The sequence below is a fragment of the Mustelus asterias genome, unplaced genomic scaffold, assembly GCF_964213995.1.
Source record: "Mustelus asterias unplaced genomic scaffold, sMusAst1.hap1.1 HAP1_SCAFFOLD_765, whole genome shotgun sequence".
Lineage (NCBI taxonomy): Eukaryota > Metazoa > Chordata > Chondrichthyes > Carcharhiniformes > Triakidae > Mustelus > Mustelus asterias.
Genome location: NW_027590713.1, coordinates 116,025 through 134,568, shown reverse-complemented (window position 1 = coordinate 134,568; position 18,544 = coordinate 116,025). Strand labels below are relative to the sequence as shown.

The window sequence follows — 18,544 nt, the reverse complement described above, 5'->3', positions numbered from 1 at the left end:
GATTGATACTAAATTGACAAACTCACAGGCTGTGCCAGCATGTATTGCCCATCCCTGAGTGCCCTTGAGAAGGTGGTGGCGAGCTGCCTTCTTCAACTGTTGCAGCCCATGGGATGTAAATCTATTATGGAGGGAGTTCCAGCATTTCAACCCAGCAACAATGAAGGAACGGCGATATGTTTCCAAGTCAGGATGGTGAGTGGTTTGGAGGGAACTTCCAGGTGGTGGTGTTCCCAGGTATCCACTGCCTTTGTCCTTCTGGAGGGTAGTGCAGGTGGGTTTGGAAGATGCTGCCTAAGGAGCCTTGATGAGTTCCTGCAGTGCATCTTGTAGATACCAGAATAAGAACAGAAAATTCAGGCAATACTCAGCAGGTCAGGCAGCATGTGTGGGGAGTGAAGCAACTAGTTAAAAGTTTCAGAAACAAAAACAGAAAATGCTGGAAAATCTCAGCAGGACTGACAACATCTGTAGAACGAGAATAGAGACAACGTTTTAAGTCTGGATGACTCTTCGTCAGTTTCAAATTTCAGGTTTGTCTCCCTCAGTTACATGTGTCCGACCTGTGAATGTTTTATGTTAACGTGAAATATAAAATGGGAAATATGCCACTGAGTAGGTCCAACAATCTTCATTTTGATATGGAATGGAAGCTTGTTAATTTCAACAGGCCTGTGCCCACTTCAGTGAGAAACAAATGGAACCCCCTGAGAAAATGGCACAAATGGGCATGTTCAGACATTTATTCAGATTTGTCCATCAAACTCACGCCAGGAGATTTGGTTAAAGCCCCACAGAAATTCAAAAATGTAATTTTTCCTTAAATAAAGTAAGGGAACCAATTTATTTAATTGGCTGCTATTCCTCAGGTAGGTAGAAGACTGCAAAATGTTTATAGCTGTAAACACCATCACATTGGAAATCAGATTTGCATGGGATGAGCCCTAATTTGGATTAAAGATAGCATGGTAGAATTATCGAAGGTTTATGACACTGAAGGAGATGACTTGGCCCATCATGTCTGTACTGGCTGGAAAACGAACCCCCCAGCTTAACCCCACAGTCCAGAATTTGGTCCATAGCCCTGCTGGTTAAGGAACTTGAGGTGCAGATGCAGACATTTTTTAAATGAGTTGAGGGTTTCTGTCTCTACAACCCTTCCAGGCAGTGTGTTCAAGACCCCACAACCCTCTGGGTGAAACAAGTTTTTCTTCATCTCCCCTCCAAACCTTCCACCAATCATTTTAAGTCTACGCTCACTCGTCACTGACCTCTCCACTAAAGTAAGTAGGCCCTTCCCATCCACTGCATCCAGGCCCCTCACAATTTTGTACATCTCAATCAAATCACCCCTGTCTCAGCTTCCTCTATTCCGAGGAGAACAACTCCAGCCTATCCAACCTCTCCTCATAGCTGCAATTTTTCAGTCCTGGCAACGTAAACCTCTTCTGTACCTAATGCAATTACATAATTTCTGTAATGAGGTGCCCAGAACTGCAAACAGTACTCAAGTTGTGGCCTAACTAGTGTTTTATAGTGGGTCGGATTCTCCAGCCTCGCCCACATCTGGGATTCTCCAATCCCACTTCAGTGAATGGAGATTTGGCTGAGTGCCAATCTCTCCTTTCTCACTGGCAGGCGAGGTGGCATGAATGGCCGGAGAATTCTGGCCATTGTTCCAGCGTAATCTTCTGCTCTTATAATCTGTAGCCTGGTTAGTAAATGAAAGGATTCAATGGACATTCTCAACCACCTTATCAACATATCCTGCTACCTTCAGTAATCTGTGGACATCCCCTCCAAGGTCCCTCACTTCTTCCACACCTCTTTGTATCATCCCATTCATTGTGTATTCCTTTGCCGTGTTTGACATCCCCAAAAGCCCTCCTTGACACTTCCTCAAAAAAATTAGTCAGACATGACTTTCCCTGTTGACTGTCCTGATTAATCCATACCTTTCTAAGTGACAGCATATTCTGTCCCTCAGGATTAATTCCAATAATTTGCACACAGCTGAGGTCAGATTTACTAGCCTGCAATTTTTCAGTCTATCCCTCGCTCCCTTTTTAAACAAAGGTACAGCATTAGCAGACATCCAATCCCCCAGCAACTCAACTGTATCCAGTAAGGATTGGAAAATGATGGTCAGAACCCCATTGCAATTTCCTCTATGCTTTCTTTTAATATCTGGGGTGCATTTCATCCGGCCCTGATGGTTTATCCACTTTCAAAGATGCTAATCCCCTTAATACTTCCTCTCTACTTTTGTTTATCACATCCAATACTCCATACCCCTCAATGGAGTTAATTCCACAATCTCACACAATCAGTGGCGACAATATGAATAAGAGAATCATGGTTGGTGATAGGTTTGCGACTCAGTAGATTTTCCAGCCCACACGAGCTGACTGCATAGCTTCCCACTGGGAGCACTAAAATTTGCCCTAAACTGACTTTTATGCTTGGCCGAGACTCTGAAAATCCCACCCGGGATTCCGTTCTGCGAGCCGCGCCCGCCCCGATTCCGGAGCAGGCGTGGCAGTAAAATTCCAGCATCAAAGTTTACTTATTAGTGTCACAAGTAGGTATACATTAACACAGCAATGAAGTTACTGTGAAAATACCCTAGTCGCCACACTCCGGCACCTATTCGGGTACACTGAGGGAGAATTTAGTATGGCCAATGCACCTAACCAGCACGTCTTTTGAAATGTGGGAGGAAGCCTGAACACCCGGAGGAAACCCACTCAGGCACAGGGAGAACGTGCAGATTCCGCACAGACAGTGACCCAAGCTGGGAATCGAATCCAGGCCCCTGGTGCTGTGTAGCTACCGTGATCTCCTGGCCAGCAGCAATGCATCCAAACAGCCAGCAATCATCTCAGTCACAATTGCAAAGGATGGATTTTTATAAACTTTATTTGCGAGGCATTCTTGTGACCTTTTGTTTAGTTGCATTTCAACTTCAACTGAAACACAGCAAATAAATCGAAGCAGAACGTGCAAGCTTTACCTCACCTTGATCTCTCTGTCTTTTGCCTGAATTATAACTAATTAGCTCATTGTAATACACATTTTTGATCAATGTGCAATGGTTTTAGTTTCCCTTTGACTCAAAAAGTCATCAAATTGGAAATGTACTTTAGCAGACGGTATGTGAGTAATTTGAGGAGATAATCTCTCTCGCTACTTCAGCTTCTCAACTGCACTATAACTGCAAATTTTGCAAAACAACATTTTCTTCCGATCTCACTAGTCGTCTTAAGCTTTGTGTGTAGCATTTTTTTAAATTGGCATGATTTTTTTCTTATATGCTCTTCACTAGCATTGCTTAGCTGCTGAAGAAACTCTGCAAATAAGAAGAAAACCCTGTTTTCCCTGACTAGTGAGAATCTGCTAGCTCCAATGCCTGCAGTGTAATCGTGCCCTAGAAAGACTTCCATTTCCTTTGAAATTCCAATCATTGCTCCAAGGCGCAGTTTGCCATGATTTACAGGTGTTGGCACTGTCAAAGTTTCTTTTATAGTCAAGTGTCTGTAATGTCCATTCCCCCAGCAATGCTGAGTCCATGTTTTATTGTCATACCTTAAGAGTTATGAGCACCCGTCCTTTTGCATCAATGGCCTCTCTATAGAATATTGCAAACTGAGTCTGCTCACCAAGCCAAAGACGAAAGTATTAAGTGAAAACACTCCAATTTTTCTGATTTCTCATGCTGCCATTTTGCCCGGTGCCTTTAGGGAAGGAGCCCAGGTGGCTTCCTCAATCAGTTGTCACCTCATTAAGTGAGGCAAACCATGGTTCTCTGACATACATAGGATTGCAAATTTCAAGGCGCAAATGGGCAGATCGTCACAAACTGGGCCAGTGCATCTCCTGAGCCCAGCGAAAAAAACAGAGCTGTTGTCAGCCCCATGCAAGCTCCCCCTCCCCCCTCCCCTGGCCTCTCCTGCGCCAGAATTGTTTGCTGACCTCCCTTCCCCTCCCCTCTCTCCCTCCAAGAAAGACTGTCGACCTGTCAGCCTGAAAGATGAACTGTTTTCCCTCCTCCCAGAATGGGCAAACCACATCGGTGCATTTGTTTCATAACTGTAGCTCGTGTGGCAAAATGAAAATGAACTGCTAATCTCCAACTGGCTCATTGCTACAGACAGGCAGTGGGTGCATTCAAACCTGAGCCCACCTATTTCCCGCTGAGTTACAGACAGCTCAAGAGGCAAGAATTATTTCATACAGTCTGTAACAAGACAAGTAATAGCTCGTGCACAATAAGCCAACAACATCGAGTCTATGACGCACACACTCCATCTATTCACAGGCCCACTCGAAAATTGAACCAGATGTGTTTTGAACGGTAATGGTTTAGGAACATCTGGATTTTTAACCTCTGGCCACCCATATTTCAGGCAAGAAATAGGAAAGCAGCAGTTGAAAGCCACACCTCTTGTATCTTGGAAGTAAGAAAATACCAAAGGTTGCTCTAAGACGGACGTCAGCTGGGAAGCATAAGTGGGCAGGCCAAAAAAACAACATGGCGTAGACTGTGGTGAACTGGAAGAGATGGGGCTGACATGGGGCAAGACACAAGCCACAGCACAAGACAGCGCCTCGATAGAGGAACATTGTTGCGGCCCCCGGGACAAGGAAGATAACTAACTGTACCTTAGAACTGTCACCGTGCAGTCAAAATTTAATCCTTGGAGGGCAGGCACATTCAATTTTTAGAGAGTGAAGCAATCAGAAGAAAATAGCTTTTCCAGAATTGCTGCTGTTTGCTGAATGATAACCTTTGCATGTATTTGTGCAATGCTCTGCCTTTACTAAGTAAAACTGACATGAACTTATCTAGACTTGGGACTTCTTGTGCATTTACAAATCAATTTTGTGTTTAGATTAAGCCCCTCCCAGGTCAAGAAAGGTTTTATTTAGAGACACGATTGTTCTGTTTATCATACCCACAGGAGGAAGCAACAGGCTGAACTTTATACTGTCTTTTAATAAATGTTACATATGGTTCACTTCTATGGAAACTAGTTCCCAGTCCATGTGGTGTTATTTGGAAATTATTCTATACAAATTCTATGCAAAAAAGCAAAAGAATTGAGGCCCAGAATAAAGGCCCAGGTTCATATAGATTTCACTGCTTGAAATGGAGTATTTTGTAACTTCCCATGTGCATGTGATAGAATTTATTAGAATCCATGGGTTTGCACAACTACGCAGGGTATGTAAATATCTACATTAATATGCCTTTCTGCCTCTGCCCCAATGAAGTCTGGGACTGGAAGACTCATAGAGAGCTTTGTCACCCCACTGCCAATTGAGGATCTGATGTGGAGATGCCGGCGTTGGACTGGGCTCCAGGTGTTGGGGTCGGGTGGTCCGCTTCATCCCTTATCAAGGGACCTGACATAGAGAGGGGTAAGTGTCTCCTTCATGCCCTTCGCTGTCCAGTGCCCTCCCTCCCAACTCCCATCCTGCTATCGCTTACTTGTGGCCTGGGTCCCTCAGTGGGCTTGGGCCTGGGTTGGATGCATTACTGGCAGTTGATGCCGTTCCCTTGGTGGTGATGCCAAACAATGCACAGCTGCCAGTCTTTGATTGACTTGCAGCTCTTAGGGATGCAGGAGTCCTTGATCATGGGGAAAGCCCACCATTGCCCAGTTACATGACAGAGAGGTACTTTGTAAGGAATCCAGCTATAAACACAGAGTTAAAAGATCAAAACAGGAAGTCTCCTGTGAAGTAGAGATTAAAAATTAAAAGTAGAATTCATCCGCTGGAAGAAGGTTTAAAAGTTTATAAACATACCTGGGCATTATTGTATGTTATTAAAAACAACAACATCATGTAGCATAGAATATGGTTCTCTAACATAAGGCAGTTCTGAAAAAATAACAGGAACTGATCTTTGCATCACCTCAGCAAGGCTTTGATAAATTATAAGATACCACAATCTGACAACGGATAACTTTAAGGATGACCCTAAATAACTTGCCAACTGAATCCTGGAAACCGAGTGCATGGCCATGTTATGCACCTTTCAGTAACCTTTTTGCTTGAAAGATCTTGTTAACTTAACATGCTTCATGCTGGTTCAGTTCTTTTGTGGTGTACATATTCGAACCACACACTATGATTTTTAGATTCATTGCGTTCGCTCCAATGTCTCTCAGGTAAAGGCATAGTTTCTGTGATGTAGTAATGAAAGTCTTCCCATTAATTGGGATAGAGTTACCTTGCTAAACCCAGTAGCCTTCTACTTGGGGATTTATAATAAATACTACTTGAAATGTTGATGGATATCTTAAATATAGCTCTGTAACATTAATAAGACTTGGATTCTGTAATGTTCCGAGAACTATCAATTTTGCAATTGCCATCAAAAGTGAATTGTATGTTTGGTTGGAATCATAGAATCCTACAGTGCAGAAGGAATCCATTCTGCCCATCAAGCCTGCACTGACCACAATCCCACCCAGGCCCTATCCCCATAACCCCCATGCATTTACCCTAGCTAGTCCCCCTGACACTAAGGGACAATTTAGCATGGCCAATCCACCCAACCCGCACATCTTTGGACTGTGAGAGGAAATCGGAACACCCGGAGGGAACCCATGTAGACATGGGGAGAATGTGCAAACTCCACACAGACAGCGAGCTGAGGCTGGAATTGAACTTGGGTCCCTGGTGCTGTGAGGCAGCAGTGCTAACCACTGTGCCACCGTGCCACCCTTTAATAAACTTTCATGTTATTCAGAAAATATATTGTCCCATATCGTCTTCCGTATCCAAACTTGAAAACCCATCTCTGTACACTCTTCAGTGAAGAGATACATTGCTGAAGAGAGAAGCCCAGAGCCTTATTATATCCGGGTTATTATAATCTACCTAAAATGTGTTAGAGAGGTTATGTGGAAGATGATAATATTCTCTGGTGTTTCTTTTCCTTTGGGAAGTGTAAGATCAGTTCATCAGCGGCATTTAAGTGTCCGTGAGGTCTGTCTTAACCTTGAGTGAGAGCAGTCATCCGAGGAATATGTCTGATCCGGAAGAGTCCCAAAAAGCGGGTGATGATTATAATCCACTTCAATTTATTTCCCTGGGTTTTTCCAAAAGGGGGTGATGTGTGTCTTGCTGGCTCTCCAGCTGATGTGTAAGACCCCTGTGGCTGTCCCCAAATGTTTCCCACAGTGTAGGCCTTTGTCTAGCAGTGCTGAGGGTTTTTCCTCTATCCCACAGAGAAAGCACATAACTGCTGCTGGCCATCATTTCCTAACATCACAATAAATTTCAGAAATTTGTCACATGAAGAACAAAATACAGTATGCCAATACTATTACATGTGTAATATAGACTTGTGACATTTATCAGTGCCTCTATTATAATTTAGTCTGAGAACAGAAATTGCATAACATTTCCTTAACTAAGCCACAAGATACTTGAAGCCGGCTTTGACACATTCTGGTCCACCACTCACAACAACTCTGCCAGCTTGGTGTGGTCCTGTTGCTAAGCTACTGACCAGCCCTCAAGCATATCAGGTAAGAATGTCATTCCCTCGTTCTGGCGGTCAGAATTATCGATTTTATTATTGAAGTTTAAAATGTATAGATGTGCAAGACATCTCTCTACCTGCTGCTGCTATAATCATTTCTTGCAATGGTAGTGACAAGGCACAAATCATTTTCTATCATTTTGCTGCGATTCCCCCATTGCGTTTACATGATATGACTCGATCTGACTCAGCTTTCTCACCGTCAGTCTGTGCCTAGTGTTCCGAGAGAGTGTAAAATAACTAAGCTGGTCCCGAGGCTTCGACCACACTGTGAATTGATACACTGTTAAACCCTGAGTAACGCTCTGTAAGAATTAAGTTGCCTGCAGGAGCTTTTAGTCAAATATGCAGCGAGTACATTTCCGGCTAGATCACAGAATTGTCTGTGAAAAAAGAAATTGGTCCCTAAAAACATGTTTCTGTATTCCATTTGAACCTGGAAGGAGAGTTATGTCAAACATAAAAACTAAACTGACGCAAACCCATGGATTCCCTGTGATGTGAACATGCAATGTAACAGTCCCTGGGTCCTTGACTAGAAAGAGTTGGATCGGAAGAGCAAAGCAATGGCCTCTAAATGATGCAATGATATCTGAACTATTATGTGGGGATCCAGGCAGTGAGTGTTTTGGCCGCAACAATTCTCCTGCCTTTCCATCACATCCGATCTGTAAATCTACTGGTGCTGTGATAAAGACGGCAGAATGTTATATGACACAGTGAGATGCTTTTGAAGAACCATTGTGACTGTTAGATCAAAGCACAGAGATAAAATCTTGGGAGGAATCTACAGACACAACAGCAGAAATAGGTGGGCCTAGGTCAGATGAGATGTAAAATATTTTAAATTTCAGTATCCATTCCAAACCACTGCGAACGTACCCACGGGCAGTTTTAACAGAGTTGGCAAAGGGACTGACAACCTACTGCTCCCAGAAGACAGGTCATTTTATATTCTGAAGGGTTGCATGCCTCAGGTTTTATATTGCTTCCAGCTATGTTCCCTGAGCCGTGGAAAACACAGCAGCTAAAGGGAGGCGAGGACTTCTATATAAAATATGTACCATTCCATCTACTAATGTGGGATTCTAAATTGGTTAGCATGGCACAGAGGCACAGTAGTTAGCACTGCTGCCTCACAGCGCCAAGGAGTTGGGTTCGATTCTGGCCTTGGGTGACTGTCTGTGTGGAGTTTGCATGTTCCGCCCATGTCTGCGTGGGTTTCCTCCGGGGGGTGCTCCAGTTTCTTCCCACAGTCCAAAGAAGGGCAAGTTAGGTGGATTGGCCATGATAAATTTCCCCTTCTCAAGATGTGTAGGTGCAGATGGATTAGCCACGGTAAATGTGTGGGGTTACGGGGATGGGGTGGGAGAGAGGTAGGATACTCTGTCAGAGAGTCGGTGCAGACTCGATGGGCCAAATGGTCTCCTTCCACATTGTCGGGATTCTATGATTCTATGTATCTGCTTCTCTTTCCATGATTTGAACCCTGCTCGCACCTACTCTACCCTACGATCTAATAATCCAACCCCCACGATCGCCAACACATTTATAATTGGACCACCCCCCCAACTCAACAATCATCAACAACCCTGACACATCCCCACATCTCAGCATCCGATCTGTCCATGTACCCTTCCCAGCCCTTCAAGGCATTCTGCAAATGTCCCATACCTGCACGATCTTTCCCCAACACTCTCCCATCGCTGACCCCTTCCTACAATCACCAAATACCCCCCATATCAAACCCCTTTCAAATCACTCCTGATCCTACCAACCGCACTCTATCCACTAGGGTTGCCAATCATCCCAGAATGGCCAGGAGTCTCCTGGAATCAACGTCAATCTCCCGATGACCAGAGAGCACCTTCTTAGAGGTTTTAAAACAATTTAATTGGCACCATTGAATGTGTTGGGTCAGTTCCGTCCATACAGATCATCATCCCATCACTGCCCCCATTGGTCCAGGGCGCTGGCTGGTAAATGTAGTCTCTCTATCACTGCATGGCAGAGAGCAGGCAACTGGGTGGTGAGCAGACCAGAGTTCCCAGCGGACCCTGCAGCTGGGAGCAGGCTGTGCTGACGTGACTTGTCAAGTGAAATGCCAGAACTTGAGGTAGAGAGTAAGACTTTATTTATTCATTTTACGGGATGTGGTCGTCGCTAGCAAGGCCCAGCATTTATTGCCCTTCATTCCAAAGGGCATTTGAGAGTCAACCACATTGCTATGGATCTGGAGTCACATGTAGGCCAGATCGGGTAAGGGCAGCAGATTTCCTTCCCTAAAGGACATCAGTGAACTAGATGGGTTTTTACAGCAATCAACAATGGTTTCATTGTCATTGTTATAGACTTTTAATTTCAGACATTTACTGAATTCAAATTTCACCATCGGCAGTGGAACCATTGGCATTAGAACCAGGGCCCCCAGAGCTTTGCAGCTGGATACATCTGTGACAGAGCTCAGTTGAGACTGAGGTCTTGATGTTTCTAGTATCTCTTTCCTCACCCCAGCCTCCCCTCTCCTCCCTCCACCCCACCCCCCCGCCATTATTTTGCATCAACCGCAGTAAGAGTAGGTGAGGCAGAAGTTGTATTTATGTATCTCTGTTCATATGAACAACTCATAAACCTTGACCCATTGCACTGCGCCACTGTGACATCACTTCCGCTGTGTCTCCCTAAATATGTCCAGCCAGAATTGGAAACCCTGTTACCCACCCCCAACCCCTCCACCGTGCACCTCCACAATCTCTATCCCCAACCATCACTATATCTAGCTGCTTTTGGGCTGAGGCCTTTTCTGCAGCCTTCCTCGTCCAAGCCTGGTTTCTGGATTGGGAATCTGTTTAAAAGACACCACACCCTATTGGAGTGAAAACTCCGTTGTTTTCAGGGATACCTGACCCACCAGGTCTCCCCATTGTAACCCCTCCCCTAATCCCATTGCACAAAATTTCTGGTCGTGACCTTTCTTTGTTGCAGTAGAAGAGGAACTGATATTGTCTTTAAAACTAATGAACTAAAACTAAATAACTGTAGACTAGAGGGGGAAAGGTTAGCTTGCAGAAACAGCAACTGATTGGTGCAGTGGCATCTTAAAGATACATGCTTCGTAAGTGGCAGGCAACTCTGGTGTGATCACCTGGCTTTGCATTTTATAGCAAGAATCATAAAATCCCTAAAGTGCAGAAGGAAGGCATTCAGACCATACAGTCTGCACCAACTCTCCGACATAGCATCTTACACAGGGTCTTTCCCCCACCCTATCCTCATAACCCCACATATTTACCCCACTCATCCCCCTATACATCTTGGGACACTAAGGTCGGAATTTTACCGGCATGCCCGCCCCAATTCCAGTGGCAGGCGAGGCTCACAGAATGAAATTCTCTGTTCGGCCTCGGGCAGGATGGTACGAGCCTCGGGCGGGTGTGCCGGCAAAATTCCGCCTTAAGTGGCAATTTAGCATGGCCACTCCACCTAACCTGCACATCTTTGGACTGTGGGAGGAAACCGGAGCACCCGGAGGAAACCCACACAGACCCTGGGAGAACGTGCAGACTTCACACGGACAGTCACCCAAGGCCAGAACCGAACCCGGGTCTCTGGCACTGTGAGATAGCAGCGCTAACCTCTGTGCCACCGAGATTTTATATGGATAGTAACTACACAGCAATCAGCTGTGTTCAGTGTTATGTCTGGTGTTACTTTCACACTCGTGTTGACCTTCAACAGTAATTATGGGTTTTATTGAAGAAACAAGGAGAAGGTACTCATTCCCCACAGACTTTTGCTGGTTTAATTGGGGCAGGTCATTGAAGCAAGTTTTTTGACTTGGGTGCTGAAATTATTGCAGCGTTGAATAGATATGACCAAGTTTCAAGATTGATAGACCTTATCTTTGTTGCAAACCTGTCTATTCTGATGGATTTGACAATTCACCTCTTGGAAATAGATCTCAAACATCAGGGGAGAATGCAAAAACTGCAGATCATTTATATCTGACCATGTGACAGCTTTTGAAGCAAAGCTGAAACTGTTTGGGAAGCAACTGCAAAGAGAGAGGGCAGATTTTTCTTAGCTTGAAGGAATTCACAGAGCAACAAATATGCAAAGGGATCACTAATTGGCAAGTTTCTGGGAAGAATTTCTAAGAGAGCTGTCATCTCGACGAACACTGCTTTATACAGCTTTGATAGCAAGCCCTGACAGCATTGATAACTCTCCGCCACTAGAATTAATTGAATTTCGAAATAGCTTTATCCACAAGGATCAGATGCAGTGTATCGTATACGACTTCTGTAGGTTCCATTGGCCTGAAATCCCAGGCTTATTGGATGTTCACATTATTTAGGAGCTCGAGGCTGGAATTGTTCCATCTCGCACGCCTCGCTGCCGCTTCCGGCGAGCACAGAGAATTTGGCACTCAGCCAAATCTCCATTCATAGCAGCGGGACTGGATAATCCCAGCCGAGGGCGAGGTCAGAGAATTCCAGCCCATATGTGTAGGTGAAGGGTGAGTGAGAATGGCCATTCTTGCTTAAATATTGCACATGACTAGCTTGATGGAAAATCTCTTAAGCGTAGCCATTTAAAACGGGAATCTCAATCAAGGCAGGATACCTCGGCCTCAAAATTTGGAAATAGCACACCCATATTTTCAGCATAAAAGGTCCCGTTTCAGGTCCAAAATGGCATCGCTATGCGCACAAGCATACTGCCACAGCAGACACCATGAGGGTGCTGGGAATATGCACCAAAATATGCAGAGAAAGCAGTGATTTCAGCCAGTCTATATCACTGATTTAACGTAGCACTGCTATTTTCAACCTCAACACTCCAGCTAATGCTCTCAGCTGCAGGAAGGAAACCTTCATCAGTGCTATTTCAGGGATGATCAACTAGCTTGAGGTTAGTTACTAATTGATTCCTGCTGGCTGTTGCAGAGTTACTGGGATTGTTTCATCATTTGTACAGCTATTTGTGGTTATTGTATGTTAATTACAGTCAAGTCCACGGGGAATGTTACTCAGCGAAAGGACTCAGCTCAGACCTCTTGCTCCCAGTCATGGCTGCTGTAGTATATAATCCCCCTTGGCCTGCAGAATGACAGGGAGAATTAGCAGAGACAACACGGAGGAGGACACGGTGCTAGATTAGGGAGGTGGTGGAGGGGGAGAACAACTCTCGCAGGAATCCTAATCCACCCAGAGTCTTCAGGGAGAAATTCTACCCCCCTCAGCCAAAGCTGGGAATGGCGCCCGTGACCTCTGTGGAGGCACTTGTTTCAGACACATCTACAGCCGCAGGGCAGGGCCAGGGCGGCATTGCCAGCTCCTGTAAAGGTAACTGTGACCATGAGCATATTCATTTCAGCCCATTTGCAGGCTGGAGCAGGGGACATCTCCAACATCTTGCAATTCACCATCCCCACTCCCCCTCCTATAAGGGAGGTAACTGGTGCCTTGTATGCAAAGGGTGATGGATACCTTGCCTTCTCTCAGAGAGAAACAGACGGAGCATAGAGTCATAGAAGTTTACAGTGTGGAAGCAGGCCCTTCGGCCCAACTTGTCCATGCCGCCCTTTTTTTTAAACCCCGAAGCTAGTCCCAATTGCCCGCATTTGGTCCATATCCCTCTATACCCATCTTACCCATGTAACTGTCTAAATGCTTTTTAAAAGACAAAATTGTACCCGCCTCTACTACTACCTCTGGCAGCTTGTTCCAGACACTCGCCACCTTCTGTGTGAAAAAATTGCCCCTCTGGACACTTTTGTATCTCTCCCCTGTCGCCTTAAACCTATGTCCTCTAGTTTTAGACTCCCCTACTTTTGGGAAAAGATATTGACTATCGAGCTGATCTATGCCACTCAATATTTTGTAGACCTCTATAAGATCACTCCTCGGCCTTCTACGCTCTAGAGAAAAAAGTCCCAGCCTATCCAGCGTCTCCTTATAACTCAAACCATCAAGTCGCGGTAGCATCCTAGTAAATCTTTTCTGCATATGACTTTGCCAGGATAACGGGTCTCCCCATGATGCAAGTGCCACATCTAATTTCAGAGATAGCCACAAAGGTTCCGCTTCCTCAATACACAGCAAGTGTGCAGCTGTATTCAGCACATCATCTTTAATGCCATGGTTCCAATTAAAACTATTACTCTCATTTATGCTGGCACAGGTTTAATCTCCGCTCCCTTCAGTTTAAGACCCAGAATGGATCTGGGATAGCCATTCACCACCAGATTTGTTTGGACCACATGAAGTATTATCAAATCCTGCTCTTGTCTGCCAAAACTGCTCGGTATTCCAGGGTCATCTGGGAACGCAAAGCTCATGGATTCTTAACTACACACCATCTTCTTAAATGCCTCCATCTTGTCTCCTCCACCCTTATCACCAACAATCAATGAAGGAGCTCATGGACTCCTTTGTCACTAAGGTCGAGACAATCCAATCAGATGCCTCTGTTCTGTTCCTCCCTTTCTTGAGCCCACTGGGCCCAACTTCCTCTAAGGTTTGTTCCGTGCTCGAGCCCTGCACTTGCACCAGCCTCTAGTTTCACATCAAGTACTTGCTTTCGTTCCTAACTGCAATGTTTATGAACATTGCTGTTGGAAAAGAGGAAGTGAAGTCTCCTACCTGGTTGTGAAATTGCTCCAACCTGTCAATCAGATCAAGCTTATGGGCGGAATTTTCCAACTGTTCACTCCCACCGCCGCTGCCAGTGAGGACGGAGAATTCGGCGCTCAGCCAACTCTCCGCTCACTGCAGCGGGACCAGAGAATTCCGCCAGCATGAACGACCGGAAAATTCCAGCCTCTATATTTTGATTTACCATTTGATCAGCAATTGTGCACAGTACACAAAATGTTGCCCAATTGGAAACCTGAGGGTATTTAATCCTAGAGCAAGGAGGGGGGGGGGGGGGGGGGGGGGGGGGAGGGGGGGGGCGGTCACAGTTCAAAAATAATGGGGTCGCTCATTTAAAACAGAGATGAGGAGGATTTCTTTTCTCTCAGGGGGTCATGAGACTCTGGAACTCTCTTCTTCAAAAGACAATGGAAGCAGGGTTCTTTTTAAGGCTGAACTAGATAGATTCTGGATTAACAAGGGGATGAAAGATTATTGGGGCGGTAGGCAGAAATAAGGGGATTGAAGTTACAATCAGATCAGGCTTGATCTTACGGAGTGGTGACGTGGGCTGGAGGGACCGAGTGGCCTACTTCTGCCCTTCATTCGTAGGGTCATAATTTCTGTCTGTGTAATCAGGGCCTTTTTTAAAAACTATTTTAGATGAACGATGCCTGAGAGCTTTAAGTTAATTCTAAATGGATGGATAAATATTGATCATTACTTCTTTGTTCTAAATATTGAAAACATATGTTGAGTGAGAATTAACTGGGCACTGACTTCAATAGTATCATTGCTGTCTGAATCATAATGGTGGAGTTTTGTCAGTCTAAAAAAAAGAAATTAAACTAGCTCCTGTTGCTTTTACACTCAGGACCATCAGAAGGAAGATGACACAGATTACATTATCAGCAATGATGAGCTGTCATCGTACCATGCAGACGTTGCAGTCTCCTCTTCCAGCTCTGGGGATGAACAAAGAACGAATATTCCTAAACAAGAGCAACCAGCAGCCAAGGATAACTTCCACGAAGGATAAGATCAGCTCGCAATGCACCCTGCCTGAAAATAGACTCCGAGGGGCCCTGCATGCTGAACTGAACAAAGCTCTTTTTGACACATGGGAACAAAATGGAAGGGGAGATGAAATAGCTCCCATATGCTTGCACCAATTCAATTACTCCTTTTCCTGCCTAGCTAGCGCCAGGCTCTGTACTTATACAGCCAAAGCAACTGGACCAATGCTTACACAGTGAGTTCGTGAATCCTTAACGGTAAGACGCATGAGACAGAAAGGTTACCTGATGGTATTTCTTTTACTAAAAAGCAATTTTAATTTCATCCAGAGCTTCGAGAAGCCTTTGCGACTGGATTAAAATAACCGCGTTGGCTGAATGGTTTTTTCCTCTGTAAAGCTCTTGGATGTCATATTAAACATTGCTCTATTCTGCCTCTGAGCTAAAATAACCCTTGCTAGGGCCTCGGTGTACTCATGCAGAAATGATTCTGATGCAGACTTTGCAATACTGCTCTGTTACTGCTGAAGAAGTATCATTGCACTTTTGTCAATGTAATAGTATCTTGTGTATTTTCTATAACTATGACTAGCATGAGAATGATCAATGGTTTCAAATTCCATCTAATACCTCCTTTTTTCAACGTTACGTTACATTCCACTGTTCTGATGGTGCCTTGGCTTAAATTTCAATCAGGTTCTTTATATTCTCTGGTCAGTCACCTGACAGTATTGGCCCTGACAGATCACCCACGCGGAACTCAACTACCCCAGTGTCTCAGTGAATAAGCACACTATTTGAAGTCCTCCAGAACTTTGTACTTTACATCCTGCTGCCGTATTAAGCCATACCGACCACATGATCCCAAAAATGATCCTGGACAGGAGTTGTGATGCAGCAATTAGCTTCAATGCCCCTGGGCTAGGAAGAAGAATAAAGTCATCTAAAGTTCAAGTTTCGAACTGCTACCCAGTTAGCCTCAGTTGGAAACTGTGCATTTGTGAGTTGCAGATAAGGAGAGGATTGGGGGGCTCTGCCCTGACACTTCCTTTGCCAAATAGCTTGTCACTAACTCCCGCTATCTTACAACCTTTAAAAAGTATTTGGATGAGCACTTGAAACATCATAACATTCAAGGGTATGGAACAAGTGCTGAAAAATGGGATTAGCACGGCTTTAATGGTAATTATTGTTGGTGCAGACCCGATGGCCGAAGGGCCTTTTCTGCGCTGTCTGACTCCATGACTCTATGACTCTATCACAGCTCACACGTGAAGATGAGGTACTGGAGGACTGTGATGCTCATAAAACAGTCATCCATAAGTGCTTTCAGGATAAGGGGGAAGTTGATAAGGAAGATTGGGGGGATTACAAAAGGGACAGTTTGACCCATTGCCTCCAATGCCCCACAGAGAGAGGGAGAAGATTTTAGCAATAAGGCTTAAAGATAGAGGTAGGAATTTGACTTATTGACCATAGGATTTTAACAAAGGGAGTCCAAAGTGTTGTTTGAACCTAGGTCAGTTGAACATTTCAGCGCTGAGATTGATTGACTTTTGTTAGGAAAGGATAAGAAGGCTTAAAGAATTAAAGCAGATGAATTGAATTAAAATACAGATCTAATGAAGAGCAGAACAGGCTATACAAGACATTTCATATGTCCTACTTAATCAGAATGTAAACGGAATGTTGCATTATGATCTACTCATCACAATTAAGATATACCTCCAGGGATAAAAATGGGAAGAACATGTTTCTACATCTGAGTTAAACTGTATAAAAAATTTACTGTCAATGTCCAGTAGAATTATTGCTGTGAAATAGCTCATTATAGATGCTCAAATTATTTTTGACATACATTAACTTTTAGCCAACCTAATGCTGTATATATTTTAATCAGCAGGCTATGCTTAGCCCTCATAATCATCTTGATTTTCTTTGAATAAGTTTTATCTGAATATGAAACTCTGTTCCTCCAGAGTTTGAAGGTTTCCAGAATGTTGGACTGTACATTAGCAGATTCACTATGACTTACAGAAATTCAGCTTTTTTGATGTATTTCTGTGTTTGGCAGATAAAAAGCCTTATCAGCCTGAGCAATATTAATTGAATCAAACCTTTCTGCTAAGTTTATGATGGACACAATTAAGTGAATAACTTTACAAGGGCTGTGCAGCTCATGAACAAGAATGTCATCTCTCCTACATACACGGTGATGTCTAAGGCACCATTTGTCGTACATCTATGGAGAAGCCATATAAAATGGTATTTGTACAATGTGTGTGATACACAAATAAAAAATACACAGTTATCAGTTTTGTTTTGTCATCTACCTTGAAAACTACTCAAATCCTTCAAATATCAAGCAAATTGATTTTACCCAGTTCTGAGCTAGTTTGCAAGGTGTCTTGCTAAATCATGGAAGACTTCACAAGAATGCAACTCACCATCAGTTTCTCAAGGACAGAAAGGGATGGACAATAAATGCTGACCGAGCCAGTGATGCCCACATCCTATAATTGAAAAAAGGGACTCCTCATGGAGTCATAGAGGCTTACAGCATGGAAACAGGCTCTTCAGCCCAACTTGTCCATGCCATCAAGTTTTTAACCACTAAGCTAGTCCCAGTGCCTGCATTTGGCCCATATCCCTCTATACCCATCTTACCCATGTAACCTTCTAAATGCTTTTTAAAAGACAAAATTGTACCCGCCTCTACTACTGCCTCTGGCAGCTTGTTCCAGACACTCACCACCCTTGATAAGTGAAAAAATTGCCCCTCTGGACCTTTTTGTATTTCTCACCTCAAACCTATGCCCTCTAGTTTTAGACCATTTTATCATTGCGTTGTGCCCGTTTTCGGGCGCGGAAACTTGGTAAAGTCGGGCATAAGGCGATTAGCACGATCCGTGTCTGTGCAGATTCCACTTTATCAAGGCCCAAAATGGCCGTGATCCAAACCGCGCGGACGTCAATTTAAATGCGTTTGCATACATTTAAGTTGACTTAATGAGCTGGACGCCCAATCTTATCAGCGTTTCCCCCTTTACCATCACGTTGGCCCTTCCAGATTCGGCGCAAAACATACATGCTCGGCAAAGGTCTGTTTCGGGTGCTCCAGCTTCTGAAGAGGTAAGTTCAAAGCTTCATGGCTCTCTGACTCAGATCGGTGGGGGGGGGGGGGGGGGGGGGGGGGAGGCAAGCCAGATTATTCTCTGATGGAGGGGAGGGAGAAGGAGGCGAATCAGATGTACCACTGGTGGGGGGGAGGAGTAGGGCCAGATGTATCTCTGGTGGGGGTGGGGGTAGGGGAGGAGGGAGGCCCAATCATT

The 18,544-nt window shown here is 44.5% G+C and overlaps 1 long non-coding RNA gene across 1 annotated transcript in view; it reads left to right on the top strand.

The window, feature by feature from the left end:
* LOC144487386 (uncharacterized) overlaps positions 1-17,529 on the top strand; it is a 73,793-nt gene extending 56,264 nt beyond the window's left edge. The window contains exons 2-3 of the long non-coding RNA XR_013496403.1: positions 7,439-7,544; positions 15,071-17,529. This is a non-coding gene — a long non-coding RNA (uncharacterized LOC144487386). The remainder of the gene's footprint in view (positions 1-7,438; positions 7,545-15,070) is intronic.
* Positions 17,530-18,544: the final 1,015 nt, after the last annotated feature.